Below are 15,282 nucleotides of genomic sequence, written 5' to 3'. Positions count from 1 at the left end.
AATTCCCAAAAACCCCCAAAATCAACCAAAAAATCGCTAAAAACTCCTCAAAAAAATCTCAAAAAAATTCCCCCAAAATAGCAAAAAATCTGCATTGTGCGATGACGTCATCGCGCGGCAATGACGTCACCCCGCGCATTGACGTCACCAATCCGATCCAAACGCCTCCAAAACCCCCAAAACGCCGCGAGGGGCGGAAATGACGTCACGCCTGTCGCGACAGCGGCGATAGCAGCGTCTTTCCCGCCCTTTCTCTGTCGCCATGGCGACGGTCCTCCAGCGCCGCCCGCCCCAAAATGGCGGCGCCCCCAAGATGGCCGCTCCGCCCTGCGCGCCCTTGGCGCCTCTATGGTTGTGCGCGCGCCGCGCCGCCTCAGCCAATAGCAGCGCCCGGCGGGCGGGGCCAACCCGAGTATTGACCAATCATAAAGAGAAACGTCATAAAAGGGGCGTAGCCTACAACGCCCCTGACCCCGGGAAGGCGGGACGGGAACTCAACCGTGAGGCGGCGACCAATCAGAAGCGCGCGGGGGCGGGATTAAGGAGGGTTTGACCAATAGGCGCGCGAGGGCGGAAAGCGCCGGCCAATGGGAGCGCGGGGTAGGCGTGGCTTAGAGCTGGGCGCTCTCCGGCCGCCGCCGCGTGAGTTCGGCGTGGGGGGGGAGGGGCGGCGGCGATTTTGGGGCGAATTCGGGCGATTTTGGGGCTTTTCGGGGTCACCCCCGGCGAGGTCGTGCAGGGGGCGGCGCGACCTCTTGAGGGGAGGGCGTTTGGCGCGGCGCTTTGGCGGGAAAACGCGGCGGTTTGGCGGGAACGTGCGTCGCGGCGGTTTCGGGGTGAAATTTGGGGATTTTCGTTGAGATTGGAACAACATTTAAATTTTTTTTTTTTCCATTTTTCAGCATGGGCAACGTTTGGGCCGCCGGGTCCCCCCCCCCCCCCGCTGCCCCTCCCCCCCTGCTGCCCGTGCCCCCCCCCGGCTTCGGGGCCCCTCCCCCCGTCAGCGGCCTGGGGGGGGCGGGGCCGCCCCTCCCCCACCGCCCCCCGGAGGGGGGGGAGCCCCTCCCGAACCCCGGCGCCTTCGAGGAGTGCCACAGGCGGTGCAAAGGTGAGAGGGGAGATGGGCCCCAATTCCCGAAAAATCCGCCCAAAAATGAGCCCGAAATGGGCAAAAATCAGCCCAAAAATCAGCCCAAAAGTTCCCACCCAAAATCGGCCCAAAAATGAGCCCGAAATGGGCAAAAATCACCCCAAAATCGGCCCAAAAATCACCCCAAAAATCGGCCCAAAAATGAGCCCGAAATGGGCAAAAATCAGCCCAAAAATCCCCCCAAAAATCGGCCCAAAAATGAGCCCGAAACAAAATCAGCCCAAAAATCCCCCCAAAAATCGGCCCAAAAATGAGCCCGAAATGGGCAAAAATCAGCCCAAAAATCCCCCCAAAAATCGGCCCAAAAATGACCCCAAAATCGCCCAAAATCCCCCCCAAAATCGGCCCAAAAATGAGCCCGAAATGGGCAAAAATCAGCCCAAAAATCCCCCCAAAAATGAGCCCGAAATGGGCAAAAATCACCCCAAAAATCGGCCCAAAAATGAGCCCGAAATGGGCAAAAATCACCCCAAAAATCGGCCCAAAAATGAGCCCGAAATGGGCAAAAATCACCCCAAAAATCAGCCCAAAAATGAAACCAAAATCAGCAAAAATCACCCTAAAATTCGGCCCAAAATTCCCAAAAATCAGCCCAAAAATGAGCCCGAAATCGGCAAAAATCACCCCAAAAATCGGCAAAAAAATTCCCAAAAATCAGCCCAAAAATGAGCCAAAAATCGGCAAAAATCACCCAAGAAATCAGCCTGGAATTCCTAAAAATCAGCCCGAAAATGAAGCCAAAATCAGCAAAAATCACCCCAAAAATCCCCCCAAAAATCGCCCCAAAAATCGGCCCAAAAATGAGCCCGAAATGGGCAAAAATCACCCCAAAAATCGGCCCAAAAATCAGCCCAAAATTCGGCCAAAAATTCCCAAAAATCAGCCCAAAAATGAGCCAAAAATCGGCAAAAATCACCCAAGAAATCGGCCTGGAATTCCTAAAAATCAGCCCGAAAATGAAGCCAAAATCAGCAAAAATCACCCCAAAAATCACCCTAAAATTCGGCCCAAAATTCCCAAAATTTGGCCCAAAAATGAATCTAAAATGGGCAAAAATCACCCCAAAAATCGACCCAAAAATGAAACCAAAATCAGCAAAAATCACCCCAAAAATCGGCCCAAAAATGAAACCAAAATCAGCAAAAATCACCCTAAAATTCGGCCCAAAATTCCCAAAATCGGCCCAAAAATGAGCCCGAAATGGGCAAAAATCACCCCAAAAATCGGCCCAAAAATGAAACCAAAATCAGCAAAAATCAGCCCAAAAATCGGCCCAAAATTCCCAAAAATCAGCCCAAAAATGAGCCCGAAATGGGCAAAAATCACCCCAAAATCACACGAAAAATCGGCCCGAAAATGAAGCCAAAATCAGCAAAATCACCCCAAAAATCACCCAAACCGCGCCAAAATTCCCAAAAATCGCCCAAAATGAGCCCGAAATGGGCAAAATCACCCCAAAATCGCCCCCAAAAATCGGCCCAAAAATGAGCCCAAAATCAGCAAAAATCACCCTAAAAATTGGCCCTAAAATGAGCCCGAAATGGGCAAAAATCACCCCAAAAATCAGCCCAAAAATGAAGCCAAAATCAGCAAAAATCACCCCAAAAATCACCCTAAAATTCGGCCCAAAATTCCCAAAATTTGGCCCAAAAATGAATCTAAAATGGGCAAAAATCACCCCAAAAATCGGCCCAAAAATGAAACCAAAATCAGCAAAAATCACCCCAAAAATCGGCCCAAAAATGAGCCTGAAATGGGCAAAAATCACCCCAAAAAATAAACCAAAATCAGCAAAATCACCCTAAAATTCGCCCAAAATTCCCAAAATCGTCCAAAAATGAGCCCGAAATGGGCAAAATCACCCCAAAAATCACAAATGAAACCAAAATCAGCAAAAATCGCCCAAAATTCCCAAAAATCGGCCCAAAAATGAGCCCGAAATCGGCAAAAATCACCCCAAAAATCACACGAGAAATCGGCCCGAAAATGAAGCCAAAATCAGCAAAAATCGCCCCAAAAATCACCCTAAAATTCGGCCCAAAATTCCCAAAAATCGGCCCAGAAATGAGCCCGAAATGGGCAAAAATCACCCCAAAAATCGGCCCAAAAATCAGCCCAAAAATGAAACCAAAATCAGCAAAAATCACCCTAAAATTCGGCCCAAAATTCCCAAAAATCAGCCCAAAGATGAGCCCAAAATCAGCAAAAATCATCCTAATAATTGGCCCAAAATTCCCAAAAATCAGCCCAAAATCACCCACCGCCCCAAAATGAGCCCACCCCAAAATACCCAAATGCCAATTCATACTAATGTATAAATCATTAAAATTGGCCCAAAAATGAGCCCGAAATGGGCAAAAATCACCCCAAAACCCCAATTCCTAAAATACCCAAAATGAATACCATAAAAATTCCCAAATCCAACCCTCCCCAGCCACCAAAATCACCCAAAAATCCCAAATAACCAAAATCGCAAAAATCACCTAAAATATCCCAAAAATCAAATACCCAAAAATCACCCTAAAATTGGCCAAAATTCCTAAAATGCCAAAAATGAGCCCATGGAAAAATCACCCCAAAAATCACACGAGAAATCGGCCCGAAAATGAGCAAAATCAATCACCCTAAAAATCCCAAACCCCAAACCTGAAAACCCCAAATAAATCACCCAAAATAACATCTACAAAAATCAGCCCAAATGAGCCCAAAATCGAAAAATATCCAATAATCCAAAATTCCAAATAGCCCAATCCCTAAATCAAATATCCAAAATCACCTAAAAATTGCCCCAAAATGAGCCCAAAATCAACAAAATGGGCCAAAAATCACCCCAAAAATACGCCCAAAAATGAAGCCAAAATCAGCCAATCCTAAAAATCAGCCCAAAATTGAAGCCAAAATCGCAAAATCACCTCAAAAATCACCCTAAAATTCAGCCCAAAATTCCCAAAAATCGGCCCAAAGATGAGCCCAAAATCGCCAAAAATCACCCTAAAAATTGGGCCAAAATTCCCAAAAATCAGCCCAAAAAAATCTCAAAATATCACCCAAAAGTCAGCCCAAAAATGAACCTAAAATTCAAACAAACCCCACCAAAATTACCCTAAAAATTCTCAAAGATCAGCCCAAAAATCGGCCCTAAAATCACCCCCAATCAGCCCCAAATCGAACCCCAAATCCCCCAAAATCTGCCCAAAAATGGCTTCAAAAATCAGCCCAAAGGTCAAGGAAATCAGCCCAAAAATGATCCCAAAATCAAAAAAAAATCTGCCCTAAAATCACAAGAAATGAGCCCAAAAATCAGCCCAAAAATGAACCTAAAATTCCCTAAAATCAGCCCAAAAATCTGCTCTGAGATGACCCCAAAATCAGCCCAAAATCCCCGAAAATTCGCTCAAAAATCAGCCCAAAATCCCCAAAAATCAGCTGAAAATCAGCCAAAATCACACCAAAATTCACCCCAAAAATGAGCCTAAAATAAAAATTTAAAACCACAAAATCAGCCCAAAATCCCCCCAAAAATCAGCCCAAAAATCCGCCCCAAATCACCACAAATCGGCCTAAAAATGATCCTAAAATTAAAAAGAAATCAACCAAAATTCAGCCCCAAATCCACCCAAATCAGCCCCAAAAAGGAACCCAAAATGCAAAAAAAATCAGCCCAAAAATGACCCCAAAACCCCTGAAAAGCTTCTCTTAAAAGGGCAAAATCAGCCCAAAAATCAGCCTAAAAATCACCAAAAATCAGCCCAAAATCAAAAATAATCAGCCCCAAAATCAGCTCCAAATCCCTAAAAAATCAGCCCAAAAATGAACCCAAAATGCAAAACAAATCAGCCCAAAAATGACCCGAAATTCTGCAAAAATCAGCCCCAAAATCCCCCAAAAATCAGCCAAAATAAAAAAAGCCCAAAACCCAAAAATGAACCCAAATCCTGCCCAAAAATCTGCCCAAAATAAAAAAAAAATCACCTCAAAAATCGGCCCAAAATCCCCCAAAAATCACTGCAAAAATCAGCCCCAAAATCCCCAAAAATTACCCCAAAACCGCCTCCCAAACCACCTCAAAAGAAAATAAAAATCCCAAAAATCAGCACCAAAAATTCCCCCAAAATTCCCAAATTTTTCCCCCAAAATTCCCAAATTTCCCCCCCAAAAATTCCAATTTCCCCCCTAAAATCCCCCAAAATTGCCCCAAAAAAGTCCCAAATTTTTCCCCCAAAAATTCCAAATTTTTCCCTTAACATTTCCCCAACAACTCCAAATTTTTCCCCCAAAATTCCCAATTCCCCCCAAAATCCCCCGAAATTGCCCCAAAAAATTCCCAAATTTTTCCCCAAAAATTCCAAATTTTTCCCTTTAAAATTCCCAAATTTTCCCACAAAATTCCCAATTTTTCCCCCAAAATCCCCAAATTTTCCCCAAAAATTCCCAATTTTTCCCTTAAAAATTCCCCAAGAATTCCAAATTTTTCCCCAAAAATTCCCAATTTTCCCCAAAATTCCCAATTTTTCCCCAAAATTCCCCAAATTTTTGCCCCCCCAAATTCCCAATTTTCCCCCAAAAATTCCCAAATTTTTCCCCCAAAAATTCCCAATTTTTTCCCCCAAAATTCCCAATTTTCCCCAAAATTCCCAATTTTTCCCCAAAATTCCCAATTTTTCCCCAAAAAATTCCCAAATTTTCCCCCAAAAATTCCCAAAATTTTCCCCTTCCCCCAAAATTTTTCCAATTTTTGCCCCAAAATTCCCAATTTTCCCCCAAAATTCCCAATTTTTCCCCCAAAATTCCCAATTTTCCCCAAAATTCCCAATTTTTCCCCCAAAATTCCCAATTTTCCCCAAAAATTCCCAATTTTTCCCCCCAAATTCCCAATTTTTCCCCCAAAATTCCCAATTTTTCCCCAAAATTCCCCCCAATTTCCCCAAAAATTCCCAATTTTTTCCCCCAAAATTCCCCAATTTTCCCCAAATTTCCCCAAATTTTCCCCAAAATTCCCAATTTTCCCCCAAAATTCCCAATTTTCCCCCCAAAAATTCCCAATTTTCCCCAAAATTCCCAATTTTTTGCCCCAAAATTCCCAATTTTTCCCTCCCAAAATTCCCAATTTTTTTCCCCAAAATTCCAATTTTTTCCCCCCAAAAATTCCCCAAAAATTTCCCCCAAATTCCCCCCAAAAATCCCAAATTTTTCCCCTAAAATTCCCAAATTTTCCCTTAAAAATTCCCCAACAATTCCAAATTTCCCCCCAAAATTCCCAATTTTTCCCCAAAATTCCCAATTTTTCCCCCCAAAATTCCCAATTTTCCCCCCTAAAATCCCCCAAAATTGCCCCAAAATTCCCAATTTTCCCCCAGAAAATTCCCTATTTTTCCCAATTTTTCCCAAAATTCCCAATTTTCCCCCCAAAATCCCCAAACTTCCCCCCCCAAAATTCCAAATTTTTCCTCCCAAATCCCCCGAAATTGCCCCAAATTCCAAATTTTTCCCCCAAAATTCCCAATTTTTGCCCCAAAATTCCCAATTTTTCCCAAAATTCCCAATTTTTCCCCCCCAAATTCCCAATTTTTCCCCAAAATTCCCAATTTTCCCCAAAATTCCCAATTTTCCCCCAAAATTCCCAATTTTCCCCCAAAAATTCCCAATTTTTCCCAAAATTCCCAATTTTCCCCCAAAATTCCCAATTTTCCCCCAAAATTCCCAATTTTTTCCCAAAGCAATTCCCAATTTTTCCCCAAAATTCCCAATTTTCCCCCAAAATTCCCAATTTTTCCCCAAAATTCCCAATTTTCCCCAAAAATTCCCAATTTTCCCCCAAAATTCCCAATTTTTCCCCCCCAAAATCCCCCAATTTTTGCCAAAATTCCCCATTTTCCCCCAAAATTCCCATTTTTTCCCCAAAATTCCCAAAATTTTTTGCCCCCCCAAATTCCCAATTTTCCCCCCCCAAATTCCCAATTTTCCCCAAAATTCCCAATTTTTCCCCCAAAATTCCCAATTTTTCCCCCAAAATTCCCAATTTTTGCCCCAAAATTCCCAATTTTCCCCCCAAAATTTCCAATTTTTCCCCCAAAATTCCCAATTTTCCCCCCAAAAATTCCAATTCCCCCCCAAAATCCCTCAAAATCGCCCCAAATTGCCCCCAAAAAATCCCAAATTTTTCCCCTAAAATTCCCAAATTTTCCCTTAAAAATTCCCCAAAATTCCCAATTTTCCCCCCAAAATTCCAAATTTCCCCCCTAAAATCCCCCAAAATTGCCCCAAAATTCCCAATTTTCCCCAAAATTCCCAATTTTCCCCCCCCAAAATCCCCAATTTTGCCCCAAAATTCCCAATTTTCCCCAAAATTCCCAATTTTTCCCCCAAAATTCCCAATTTTCCCCCAACAATTTTTCAAAATTTTTTTTCCCAAAATTCCCAATTTTTCCCCCAAAATTCCCAATTTTTCCCCAAAATTCCCAATTTTTTCCCCCCAAAATTCCCAATTTTTTTTCCCCAAAATTCCAATTTTTTCCCCAAAATCCCTCAAAATTGCCCCAAATTTTCCCCCAAAAAAATCCCAATTTTTCCCCCAAAATTCCCAAATTTTCCTTAAAAATTCCCCAACAATTCCAAATTTTTCCCCCAAAATTCCCAATTTTCCCCCTAAAATTCCCAAAATTTTCCCCCAAAATTCCCAATTTTCCCCAAAATTCCCAATTTTTCCCCCAAAATTCCCAATTTTTCCCCAAAATTCCCAATTTTCCCCAAAAATTCCCAATTTTCCCCCAAAATTCCCAATTTTTCCCCAAAATTCCCAATTTCCCCCAAAATTCCCCAATTTTTTCCCCCAAAATTCCCAATTTTTCCCCCCCAAATTCCCAATTTTCCCCCCAAAATTCCCAATTTTTGCCCCAAAATTCCCAATTTTCCCCCTAAAATCCCCCAATTTTTGCCAAAATTCCCCATTTTCCCCCAGAAAATTCCCATTTTTTCCCCCAAAATTCCCAATTTTTCCCCAAAATTCCCATTTTTGCCCCCAAAATTCCCAATTTTCCCCCAAAATTCCCAATTTTCCCCCAAAATTCCCAATTTTTCCCCCAAAATTCCCAATTTTCCCCCTAAAATTCCCAATTTTTTCCCCAAAATTCCCAATTTTTGCCCCAAAATTCCCAATTTTTCCCCCCCAAAATTCCCAATTTTTCCCCAAAAATTCCCAATTTTCCCCCAAAATTCCCAATTTTTTCCCCAAAATTCCCAATTTTTCCCCCAAAATCCCAATTTTCCCCCTAAAATTCCCAATTTTTCCCCCCAAAATTCCCAATTTTTCCCCCAAAATTCCCAATTTTTCCCCAAAATTCCCAATTTTCCCCTAAAATTCCCAATTTTTCCCCCCAAAATTCCCAATTTTTCCCCTAAAATCCCCAATTTTTGCCAAAATTCCCATTTTTCCCCAAAAAATTCCCATTTTTTCCCCCAAAATCCCAATTTTTTCCCAAAATTCCCAATTTTTGCCCCAAAATTCCCAATTTTCCCCCAAAATTCCCCAATTCCCCATTTTTCCCCTAAAATTCCCAATTTTTTCCCCCAAAATTCCCAATTTTCCCCCCAAAATTCCCAATTTTTCCCCAAAATTCCCCAATTTTTTCCCCCAAAATTCCCAATTTTTCCCCCAAAATTCCCAATTTTTCCCCCCAAATTCCAATTTTTCCCCCAAATTTTCCCCCCCAAATTCCCAATTTTTGCCCCCAAAATTCCCAATTTTTTCCCCCAAAATTCCCAATTTTTCCCCCCAAAATTCCCAATTTTTCCCCCAAAATTCCCAATTTTTCCCCAAAATTCCCAATTTTCCCCCCCCAAATCCCAATTTTTTCCCAAAATTCCCAATTTTTCCCCCAAAATTCCCAATTTTTTCCCCCAAAATTCCCAATTTTTCCCCCAAAATTCCCAATTTTTCCCCAAAATTCCCAATTTTTCCCCTAAAATCCCCAATTTTTCCCCAAAAATCCCCATTTTTCCCCCTAAAATTCCCATTTTTTTCCCCCAAAATCCCAATTTTCCCCCAAAATCCCAATTTTTCCCCCAAAATTCCCAATTTTTCCCCCAAAATTCCCAATTTTTTCCCCAAAATCCCCAAACTTTGCCCCCAAAAATCCCAATTTTTCCCCCAAATCCCCTTTTTGCCCCAAAATTCCCAATTTTTTTCCCCCAAAATTCCCAATTTTTCCCCCTAAAATCCCCAATTTTTCCCCAAAATTCCCCAATTTTCCCCCCCAAAATTCCCAATTTTCCCCAAAATTCCCAATTTTTCCCCAAAATTCCCAATTTTTCCCCCAAAATTCCCAATTTTTTTCCCCAAAATTCCCAATTTTTTCCCCCAAAATTCCCAATTTTCCCCCAAAATTCCCAATTTTTCCCCCAAAATTCCCAATTTTTCCCCAAAATTCCCAATTTTCCCCAAAATTCCCAATTTTTCCCCCCAAAATTCCCAATTTTTCCCCCCCCAAAATTCCCAATTTTTCCCAAAATTCCCCAACAATCCCAAATTTTTCCCCCAAAATTCCCAATTTTCCCCAAAATTCCCCAAAATTCCCAATTTTCCCCCCCAAAATCCCCAATTTTTCCCCAAAATTCCCCATTTTTCCCCAAAAATTCCCATTTTTTTTCCCCAAAAATTCCCAATTTTTCCCAAAATTCCCAATTTTTGCCCCAAAATTCCCAATTTTCCCCCTAAAATCCCCAAAAATTGCCCCCAAATTCCCGATTTTTCCCCCAAATTCCCAATTTTTCCCCCAAATCCCCCATTTTTGCCCCAAAATTCCCAATTTTCCCCCAAAATTCCCAATTTTTCCCCCAAAATCCCCAATTTTCCCCCAAAAATCCCCAATTTTTCCCCAAAATTCCCAATTTTTCCCCAAATTCCGGATTTTCCCGGATTTCTCCGCAGAGCTGTTCCCGGTGCAGATGGAGGGCGTGAAGCTGACGGTGAACAAAGGGCTCAGCAATCACTTCCAGGTGAGAATTCCCAACTTTTTTGGGGGGAATTTTGGGGAATTTTGGGAATTTGGGAATTGTTTAAAATTTCCATTTTTTTAAAAGCATTTTTTACAGATTTTTTGGGTTTTTTTTGGGCTGATTTTTATTTTTAGGGGATTTTAATGGGATTTTAATGCAAATTTTTTGGGATTTTGATGGAATTTTAATGGGATTTTTAAAGATTTTTTGGGGATTTTTTTTTAGATTTTTTGGGCTTTTTAATGGAAATTTTTAGGGATCTTTTGGGGATTTTTAGGGAATTTTTAGATTTTTGGGGAATTTTATGGGGATTTTTAATGGGATTTTTAGGGATTTTTGGGGGATTTTAATGGGATTTTAATGGATTTTTTATTTTGGGGAATTTTAATGGAATTTTTTTAGGGATTTTTTGGGGAATTTTTATGGGATTTTAATGGGATTTTTTTCGATTTTTTGGGGGAATTTTTATGGGATTTTAATGGAATTTTAATGCAAATTTTTAGGGATTTTGATGGGATTTTAATGGGATTTTTTTAGATTTTTGGGGGATTTTGATGGAATTTTAATGAGATTTTTTTTGATTTTTTGGGGAATTTTTTAGATTTTTTGGGCTTTTTAATGGAAATTTTTAGGGATCTTTTTGGGGATTTTTAGGGAATTTTTGTAGATTTTTTGGGGAATTTTAATGGGATTTTTTAGGGATTTTTGGGGGAATTTTTATGGAATTTTTATGGGATTTTTAGGGATTTTTGGGGATTTTTTAATGGGATTTTAATGGGATTTTTTATTTTTGGGGGAATTTTTATGGGATTTTAATGGGATTTTAATGCAAATTTTTTGGGTTTTTGATGGGATTTTAATGGGATTTTTAAAGATTTTTTGGGGGTTTTTTTTTGGATTTTTGGGCTTTTTAATGGAAATTTTTAGGGATCTTTTTGGGGATTTTTAGGGAATTTTTTAGATTTTTTGGGGAATTTTATGGGGATTTTTAATGGGATTTTTTAGGGATTTTTGGGGGGATTTTAATGGGATTTTAATGGAATTTTTTTCGATTTTTGGGGAATTTTTAATGGAATTTTAATGGGATTTTTAGGGATTTTTTGGGGAATTGTTATGGAATTTTAATGGGATTTTTTAGATTTTTTGGGGGAATTTTTATGGGATTTTAATGGGATTTTAATGCAAATTTTTCGGGATTTTGATGGAATTTTAATGGGATTTTTAAAGATTTTTTGGGGATTTTTTGATTTTTTGGGCTTTTTAATGGAAATTTTTAGGGATCTTTTTGGGGATTTTTAGGGAATTTTTTAGATTTTTTGGGGAATTTTATGGGGATTTTTAATGGGATTTTTTAGGGATTTTTTGGGGATTTTTTAATGGGATTTTAATGGGATTTTTTTCGATTTTTGGGGGAATTTTTATGGGATTTTAATGGAATTTTAATGCAAATTTTTCGGGATTTTGATGGGATTTTAATGGGATTTTTTAGATTTTTGGGGATTTTTTTTTAGATTTTTTGGGCTTTTTAATGGAAATTTTTAGGGATCTTTTTGGGGATTTTTAGGGAATTTTTTAGATTTTTTGGGGAATTTTAATGGGATTTTTTTAGATTTTTGGGGGATTTTAATGGGATTTTTTAGGGATTTTTGGGGGAATTTTTATGGAATTTTTATGGGATTTTTTTAGATTTTTGGGGGATTTTTTAATGGGATTTTAATGGGATTTTTTCGATTTTTTGGGGGAATTTTTATGGGATTTTAATGGAATTTTAATGCAAATTTTTAGGGATTTTGATGGGATTTTAATGGGATTTTTTCGATTTTTGGGGGATTTTGATGGAATTTTAATGGGATTTTTTTCGATTTTTTTGGGGGAATTTTTTAGATTTTTTGGGCTTTTTAATGGAAATTTTTAGGGATCTTTTTGGGGATTTTTATGGAATATTTTAGATTTTTGGGGATTTTTAATGGGATTTTTTAGGGATTTTTGGGGGGATTTTGATGGGATTTTAATGGAATTTTTTTCGATTTTTGGGGGAATTTTAATGGAATTTTAATGGGATTTTTTAGATTTTTTGGGGGAATTTTTATGGGATTTTAATGGAATTTTAATGCAAATTTTTCGGGATTTTGATGGGATTTTAATGGGATTTTTTTAGATTTTTGGGGGATTTTGATGGGATTTTAATGGGATTTTTAAAGATATTTTGGGGATTTTTTTTTAGATTTTTTGGGCTTTTTAATGGAAATTTTTAGGGATCTTTTTGGGGATTTTTATGGAATTTTGTAGATTTTTTGGGGATTTTTATGGAATTTTTTAGATTTTTGGGGATTTTTAATGGGATTTTTTAGGGATTTTTGGGGGGATTTTAATGGGATTTTAATGGAATTGTTTTCGAATTTTTTGGGGATTTTTTATGGGATTTTAATGGGATTTTTTTCGATTTTTGGGGGGAATTTTTATGGGATTTTAATGGAATTTTAATGCAAATTTTTCGGGATTTTGATGGAATTTTAATGGGATTTTTTTCGATTTTTGGGGGATTTTGATGGGATTTTAATGGGATTTTTTTTTTTGGGGATTTTTTTGGATTTTTGGGGCTTTTTAATGGATTTTTGGATTTTTTGGGAGGGATTTTTTTAAGATTTTTAGATTTTTTGGGGATTTTTTGGGGAATTTTTTTGGGGGATTTTTAGGGAAATTTTTTGGGATTTTTTTTCCATTTTTTGGGGAGGGATTTTTTAATGGGATTTTTTACATTTTTTGGGGATTTTTATGTATTTTGGTGGGAATTTTTTTTTGGGGAATTTTAATGGGATTTTATTGGGAATTTTTATGGATTTTTTTTATTCTTTGGGGGGAATTTTTTAGGGATTTTTGGAATTTTAATTTGGATTTTAGAATTTTTAATTTTTGGGGAAATTATTTTGGGGGAATTTTTATATTTTGACATTTTTGGGGAATTTAAGGAAATTATTTTGAAATTTTTGGGGGAATTATTTTGAATTTTTGGGGGAATTATTTTGAATTTTTAAGGAAATTATTTTGAATTTTTGGGGCAATTATTTTGCATTTTTAAGGGAATTATTTTGAATTTTTAAGGGAATTATTTTGAAATTTTTGGGGGCAATTATTTTGAATTTTTAAGGGAATTATTTTGAATTTTTAAGGAAATTATTTTGAATTTTTGGGGCAATTCTTTTGAATTTTTAAGGGAATTCTTTTGAATTTTTGAGGGAATTATTTTGATTTTCAGGGTTATTTTTGGGTGAATTATTTTGAATTTTTAAGGAAATTATTTTGAATTTTTGGGGGAATTCTTTTGAATTTTTGGGGATTTTTGACATTTTTTCCCTTTTTTTTTCTTTTTTAGGAATTTTTGGGCATTTTGGATTTTTTTTTTCATTTGGATGAGTTTTGTCCTTATTTTTGGGGTTTATGGAATTTTTTAGATTTTTTGAGGATTTTTTTTAATTTTGGGAGATTTTTTAAATTATTGGAATTTTTTGGGAATTTTTTGGGGGATTATTTTGATTTTTGGGGTTTTGGGGAATTATTTTATTTTTGGGGAATTATTTTTTTGAATTTTTTGAATTTTGGAGATTTTGGGGGATTTTTTGAATTTTGGGGGGAATTTTTGAGGGAATTTTGAATTTTGGGGTAATTTTTGAATTTTGGGGAATTTTTTGAATTTTTAAGGAAATTTTTTGAATTTTGGGGTTTTTTGATTTTTGGGGAATTTTTTGAATTTTTTTGGGGGAATTCTTTTGAATTTTTTGAGGGAATTATTTTGAATTTTGGGGGTTATTTTTTTTTTGATTTTGGTGAATTATTTTGAATTTTTAAGGAAATTATTTTGAATTTTTGGGGGAATTCTTTTGAATTTTGGGGATTTTTTGGCCGATTTTTTCCCCGTTTTTTTTCTTTTTTTCAGGGAATTTTTGGGCAATCTTTTGGGATTTTTGATTTTCGCCATTTTCGGGCATTTGGGGCATTTCCTGAGCCTTTTTGTTCCCTCTCCAGGTGAATTTTTGGGGTTTTTATGGGGGAATTTTCTTAGATTCATTTTTGAGGATTTTTTTTTAATTTTGGGAGATTTTTTTAGAATTATTTTAAATCTTTGGAGATTTTTGGAGGAATTCTTTTGAATTTTTGGGGGAATTATTTTGAATTTTTGGGGTTATTTTTGGGGGAATTATTTTGAATTTTTGGGGAATTTTTTTGAATTTTTGGAGATTTTGGGGGGGAATTCTTTTGAATTTTTGGAGATTTTGGGGGGGAATTCTTTTGAATTTTTGGGGGGAATTCTTTTGAATTTTTGGAGATTTTGGGGGGGAATTCTTTTGAATTTTTGGGGTGAATTCTTTTGAATTTTTGGGGTGAATTCTTTTGAATTTTTGGGGATTTTTGGGGGAATTCTTTTGAATTTTTGAGGGAATTATTTTGATTTTCAGGGTTATTTTTGGGTGAATTATTTTGAATTTTTAAGGAAATTATTTTGAATTTTGGGGGTTATTTTGGGGGGAATTCTTTTGAATTTTGGAGTGAATTATTTTGAATTTTTAAGGGAATTATTTTGAATTTTTGGGGGAATTCTTTTGAATTTTTGGGGATTTTTTGGCCGATTTTTTCCCCGTTTTTTTCCTTTTTTTCAGGGAATTTTTGGGCAATCTTTTGGGATTTTTGATTTTCGCCATTTTTGGGCATTTGGGGCATTTCCTGAGCCTTTTTGTTCCCTCTCCAGGTGAATTTTTGGGGTTTTTATGGGGGAATTTTCTTAGATTCATTTTTGAGGATTTTTTTTTAATTTGGGGAGATTTTTTTAGAATTATTTTAAATCTTTGGAGATTTTTGGAGGAATTCTTTTGAATTTTTGGGGGAATTATTTTGAATTTTTGGGGTTATTTTTGGGGGAATTATTTTGAATTTTTGGGGGAATTATTTTGAATTTTTGGAGATTTTGGGGGGGAATTCTTTTGAATTTTTGGAGATTTTGGGGGAATTCTTTTGAATTTTTGGGGGGAATTCTTTTGAATTTTGAGATTTTGGGGGAATTATTTTGAATTTGCAGGGGGTATTTTTTTGAATTTTGGGGGGAATTATTTTGAATTTTTAAGGGGAATTCTTTTGAATTTTGG

At 37.6% G+C, this 15,282-nt stretch overlaps 1 long non-coding RNA gene across 1 annotated transcript; it reads left to right on the top strand.

Annotated features, from left to right (window-relative positions):
• Positions 1–680: 680 nt before the first annotated feature.
• Positions 681–10,157, top strand: LOC115916978. The gene is made up of 3 exons (XR_004061654.1): positions 681–730; positions 903–1,108; positions 10,077–10,157. It is a non-coding gene; the product is annotated as an uncharacterized LOC115916978 (long non-coding RNA).
• Positions 10,158–15,282: the final 5,125 nt, after the last annotated feature.

This window comes from Camarhynchus parvulus, unplaced genomic scaffold, assembly GCF_901933205.1.
Source record: "Camarhynchus parvulus unplaced genomic scaffold, STF_HiC, whole genome shotgun sequence".
NCBI lineage: Eukaryota > Metazoa > Chordata > Aves > Passeriformes > Thraupidae > Camarhynchus > Camarhynchus parvulus.
This window is presented reverse-complemented; position numbering and strand designations above follow the sequence as displayed.